The sequence below is a fragment of the Micropterus dolomieu genome, linkage group LG06 (genome assembly GCF_021292245.1).
Source record: "Micropterus dolomieu isolate WLL.071019.BEF.003 ecotype Adirondacks linkage group LG06, ASM2129224v1, whole genome shotgun sequence".
Taxonomy (NCBI): domain Eukaryota; kingdom Metazoa; phylum Chordata; class Actinopteri; order Centrarchiformes; family Centrarchidae; genus Micropterus; species Micropterus dolomieu.
Genome location: NC_060155.1, coordinates 25,888,103 through 25,894,224, shown reverse-complemented (window position 1 = coordinate 25,894,224; position 6,122 = coordinate 25,888,103). Strand labels below are relative to the sequence as shown.

General features: G+C 39.8%; 1 long non-coding RNA gene across 2 annotated transcripts in view; it reads left to right on the top strand.

The window, feature by feature from the left end:
• Nucleotides 1–5,712, top strand: part of LOC123971863 — a 102,393-nt gene extending 96,681 nt beyond the window's left edge. The window contains exon 4 of one of the 2 annotated variants that reach the window (XR_006825314.1): nt 5,128–5,712. This is a non-coding gene — a long non-coding RNA (uncharacterized LOC123971863). Of the gene's footprint in view, nt 1–5,122 lie in introns of both variants that reach the window. The other variant, XR_006825313.1, reaches the window with a different exon arrangement.
• The last annotated feature ends 410 nt before the right edge of the window (nt 5,713–6,122 follow it).

The following is a 6,122-nucleotide window of genomic DNA, read 5'->3' as shown; positions in this document are numbered from 1 at the left end:
TTGCCTCACTCCCTACGTCCATCAGGAAAATCATAGTCCATGTTGGCACAAATGACACTTCACGTCAGCAATCAGAGCTCACGAAATGCGACTTTAATCGTCTCCTCGACTTGCTCAATAGGAGTGGAAAGTCTGTGTTCATCTCTGGCCCAATTCCACTTTCGTGGAATTGGTCGTTTTAGTAGGCTTCTCAGCCTTCACACCTGGCTCCAGTCTACCTGTTGCACCCACAGTATTGGTTTTATTGACAATTTCAATCTGTTTTGGAATCGTGACTCCTTCTTTGCACAAGACGGTCTGCATCCGAATAAGCTAGGTTGCCGCATGCTAGCGTCCAACCTGCAGCACGGTGTCCTGTCCTCCGTACATGACTGACTATCTAAATCACCTGTTCCCCCTCCTTCTTCTTCTCTGGCCCCTTTGCCAACTGGCAACAACAAGGTACCATCTACTGTCACTGACGCCCCCTTGTGGAAGGTATATAGCCATGCTTCTATAACTCCAGTCCACATTGGGAGATCGGCTTGTCACATCGCTGCCTCACGCATCCCTAAAATCCCTGAATTGACTTCGTAAAGGCATGTAAAACGAGAACGACACATTCATTTCAGCAATAGTAATAAGTTAATTAGGATACAAGCTTTATCCTCGCCTCAGGTCATTACGTCTGCTTTACCACAGTATAGATCACTAGAGTTGGCTCTTCTTAATGTTAGATCCCTCTCAAACAAAATGTTCATTCTAAATGATTTTATCTCTTCTTCTGACTTAGACTTTATGTTTCTGACTGAATCTTGGCTACGTCCTGGTGATCACAGTCAGCTTATTGAATTATGCCCCCCGGATTATGACTATTTTAGCCACCCCGGGGAGAGTGGCCGTGGGGGTGGCATTGTGGCTGTTTTTAGAAAGCACTTTACACTGTGTGCAAAATTATTAGGCAAGTTTTATTTTTGAGGATTAATTTTATTATTGAACAAATACCGTGCTCTCAGTCAATCCAAAATGTTAATAAACCCTCAATCCTGAATATTTAAGAAAGCAAAAGTGAGGTTTTGGCTTTCTTAGGAGAATATATATGTGCACAATTATTAGGCAACTCTTAGTGTGCAGAAGTATTACGCAGCAAAATGAAAATTTTCCCATCTCACTTTTTTTTTAAATAAACGACAGTTTATTTTAATCTGTTAAAGTGAGAATTACAGAAACAAACAACTCAGTTTACAAATAAACATTTCTGACATTTAAAAAAAAAGATCAGTGACCAATATAGCCACCCTTCTTTTCAATAACAGTTATAAGCCTTCCATTCATGGAGTCTGTCAGTTTCTTGATCTGTTGATGATCAACTTTTTATGCAGCAGCCACCACAGCCTCCCATACACTGTTCAGAGAGGTGTACTGTTTTCCTTTCCACAAGTTCTCAATAGGGTTTAAATCAGGTGACGAAGGGGGCCATGTCATAATTCTTTCATCTTTAAGGCCTTTACTGGCTAGCCACGCAGTGGAGTACTTCGATGCATGCGATGGAGCATTGTCCTGCATAAAAATCATGGACTTCTTGAAAGATGTAGACTTTTTCCTGTACTACTGCTTGAAGAAAGTATCTTCTAAAAACTGGCAGTAGGTTTGGGAGTTCATTTTGAGTCCATCTTCAACCTGAAAAGGTCCAACTAGCTCATCCTTAATAATACCAGCCCATACCATTACCCCACCTCCACCTTGCTGTCGTCTGAGTCGAAGTGGAGCTCTGTGCCCATTACTGATCCAGCCACGGGCCCATCCATCTGGTCCGTCTAGAGTCACTCTCATCTCATCAGTCCATAAAATCTGTCTTCAGATATTTCCTGGCCCAGTCTTGACGTTTCAACTTATGTTTGTTGTTCAGTGGTGGTCGGATTTCAGCCTTCCTTACCTTGGCCATGTCTCTGAGCACTGAACACCTTCTCCTTCTGGGCACTCCAGGTAGGTTGCAGTTCTGGAATATGACAGCACTGGAGGATAATGGGTTCCTGGTCGCTTCACGTTTGATTCTTCTCAAATCTTTGGAAGTTAATTTGCGTTTTTTTTTTTTCTCAACACGTTTCTTGCGACTATGTTGAGGTTTTGCTACAAAACGTTTGATGGTTCTGTGATCACGCCCCAATATCTTAGCAATTTCTAGAGTACTGCATCCCTCTGAAAGACTTTTTACAATTTTTGACTTTTCTGAGTCAGTTAAATCTCTTTTTTGGCCCATTTTGCCTGAGGAAAAGAAGCTGCCTAATAATTATGCACACCTGATATAGGGTGTTTTTTCTCCTTAGGCCACACCCTCCCTCATTACACAAAAACACATCACCTGAAATGCTTAAATCCAATAAGCATTCAAGTTTATACAGCTTGGAGTTGGAAAAAATGCATAAAAATGATGATATGGTCAAAATACTCATTTGCCTAATAATTCTGCACACAGTGTAAGTGCAGTTCTGGCTCTCTCCCCATTCATTTAGATAGGAGCCTGGTCTTGTTGGTCCAAAATAGCTGCCCAGAGGCGTTGCCAAGATGGCTGCTGAGTGGCAGAACTTGCCTGAAAGGACTTTGTTTTAGCTGAACTTCAAGCCTGTGCTGGGTGACAAAATAGAGAGAAGACATTTCAAAATCAAGTTATATGGATTATATTATTTATGTACACTAACTTTGCATTTTGCAATAAATTATGAATTAATTCATGATGATCTATTATAAGTATGATAGGTCATTATAATCAACAGCAGGATTATCACACCAGTGACTATAATCACTATAATCACCTCCCGTGGACCACTGTGACTCCACCTGCATACAAGAAGTCTGCAGTGTAACTGACCTAGGAGAAACAATCATGCATTTAGAGACATGGAAGAAATGACAGGAGAAACAATAAATAATAAATAAGTGATTGGAGAAACATAACGGATGCTTCCAGGTTTGATGACTATGAAATTATGTGAATCATATGCTATGGCCTTCACAGTTACCAGATCTCAACTCAATAAGAGATTCTGGAGGGACGTGAAAGCAATCCCCACGGCTATCATCCGTACACTAAATAAGGGAATATGTTTTGGTAGAATACTTTTCATCCCACCAGTGGAGCACAGATACTTGGAAAATGTATGACAGGGAACACTGAAGCTGTTCTGGATGTGTATAACACCTTTCTAAGACACTTCTGTTGGCTTTCCCTTGAATCCAACCATCTTGTTCTACAGAACAAGATTGTTTGAGAGCTCAGATCCCACTTAAATTCTTTCTTGTAGTTAAAGACACCGACAGAAACATGACTGACACACACTGAGTTAAACGAGTTGCATGTCTGTGATCACTGATTAGTTTTTGTGATGTAACAAGTATTTACTTGTAGCAGTATGTACTCGATTAAAAGTAAAAAATCTGAAATTAAACATCAGTAAAATGTAATCATGTATTTAAAGTAAGTCCTTAATGTGTAGTTTATAAAGTATTCACAGTAGGCCCTACATTGAAAAACCAGAATTAAAAGGATTGAAAATATATTTTGGCCACTTGGGGATGGTGGAACGACTTGTAAACATCGACATACTGTGTAATCGCATTATAGAGTTGCTATGGCTAAAGCCTGCTCTTCCAACAGACCCCTCTTGAACCCCTAAATATATCAAACTGGTGCTAATGATCACCAAGTCAATATATAAGTTGTAACTTTATACAGTCTATGGTTGTAACACAATCATTAACTGAAACAGAAACAGCTGTTTAGGAGGAATTCAACTGGGTGAGAAACAGCCAAACATTGCTAACAGCTTGAGGTTACTGAAGACAGTTTAAGAAAGGTAAGTTTGTTTTCTACTCCAACATGCCCCTTATTAGCTGCTTCAGTGCGAAATGAACGAATTGACCCGTTTCTCTGCTTGTTTTTATTCCAAATAATACAATGAAGTAGAAGACATAATAATAAGTCCCTGGAGTGGGGCTGTCCTGCTGAAGGTACACCTGTCAACAAAAAAATGTTTTCACAACTGCCACGACCACGAGAAAAGGGCAAAATATTTTGTTTTTTGTTTGTTTTGTTGTTTGTCCATTAGTATATTATTAAGTTCTCGGAGTACATCACAGTTGAGTAAAAACACCTTTGTTACTTAATAGGTGCCACAGGATGTCGATGTGTATTGAGAACTGTTCAGCTCTGTTTACCTGTACTGTGCTGTTGCTACCGCACCATCTGCCAGCTACCAGGCATCAGTTTCATCTCTTTACTTCTATACTCTTTGTCATGGGGTCAAGTTCCAAAAAAGCTGGATCCTACATTCCCATAATGCAACTCAATAACATCTTTAGTTAGACCCTCTTGCAGGATAAATGCCCACTGAATGCTTCCCACGCCAGATTTGGAATACTTGTAAAAAACTACCTCAGCAACCTGTCAATCAGGATAGAGGCAAATCATATCCACTGCACCATGCACATTTAACAAGCCATGAAGTTGTTTTTGGGTGCTGTCTGTGTTTTTTTGGGGACTTGTGTGCCCAGGTGTGATTATTCTGTTTTGAATGAAGTACTTTGTTATTTAGTTTACCTTTGTGTCTCTCCTGTTTTTGTTGCAGTCCAAGAGCTGGGCTATGAGAAATGGAGGCTCTCACAAAGTCTTTGTAGTGGTCCTGGTAACTTGGAGTAGCACATTTTTCCACAGTTTTTTTTCTACCAGATAGTAGGTATTGAATGTCCTGCCGTAAGAGCTGCCACGCTGGTTGTTTCCGTTTGAACTGTACCAGGTTCTGCTTTGTCCTGTGGCCAAGTAGATGTGAAATCAGTTAGCTAAGCTTAGCATTCAGATTACCTACCATTTGTGTCAGTTGATTTCTGTAGTGGTGCCTGTTAAGATTTTAAGGGATGCTGGTTCCTTGCATTCATTTGTTTTTGCCTCAGTGCTGCTTTTCTCTCAGGGGAGTATACTAATGATTTTGTCTCCGTACATGTTATGGGTCCATAGGTGATCCCAGTTCCACTGCATAAACTGATGCTGATTGAGGATGTAACTGTCATTCTGGGATATGGTGTGGCTGGTAGTCATGTCTGGCTTATGTTCCTCCACCTGTGTTTACAACCTCACCTTCTTTTTCAGAACAGCCTGGATGTGTTCAGTGATGTTACCTGATATCCACAGCTCCTGGTGTTGAGTGGACCACAAGCAGAGCAGAGCACACAACAGGAGTTCAGTAAGCCTCACCAGAAAATTAATTAATGATCTGCTGAAGTCTGAGCATCACAAAATTGCTCCAAAAGTTCAAAAGAAAACACTGCTTACACAAACCAACTCGAAGCCTTATTATGCACGAGGGTGGTGGTCAGCTAAGTTGAGCAATAGTTCAGTGATTTTGCCATGGGGGAAAAAACTACAATGAACTAGAATGACTAGAAGTTTTAACACTGACATCTATCTGTTTTTAGAGATCCACCCTGAGCCACCAGACTGCAAAGATAAATGGTCCCCACTTTAGACACATTTCAGCATTGTTTAACATTTAATATATTCATGCTATACTCTGTTTACAATAATGTGTTGCGCCTCTGAAACAAGAACTATGTCTGCGCAAAATTTGTTTGTGTGATGTTGGCATTGATCCAATGGTAAAATTATTCTAGTTTTATCTGGAGTGTGATGAAGCATCACTATAAAGGATGGCATTTTCAAATTGTTTCACAGATGCAAGTAATGACATGAATTAATGAAATATGATTTTTTTGTAGCAGCTTTGTCAAAGAGTTGAAACCACTTCTCAGAAATCTACCTATCGCAGGTCTATGAGCTCCCGAAGCTCTATGTGGAGCTGGGATGTGCTCACACACATGTTTTGTTCTAGACGCAGTTTTTGGGAAAGAAAAGAAATGCTGCTTCAGAGGAGTTATAGATCTTTACATAATAAATACACACTTAAAATGTGTGTTAAATAATAAAATATTAATTAGGGGTTATACAAGAGTTATAAATAGTGTGTCACATTGATACACAACTGATAAAATAGCAAATAAAAAAATGCATAATATAAATTCAAATTATCTCCTTACAAATCTCAAAACCACTATGAAAACACCTTTAGACCTTAGAGGACCGTTGTTCCAAT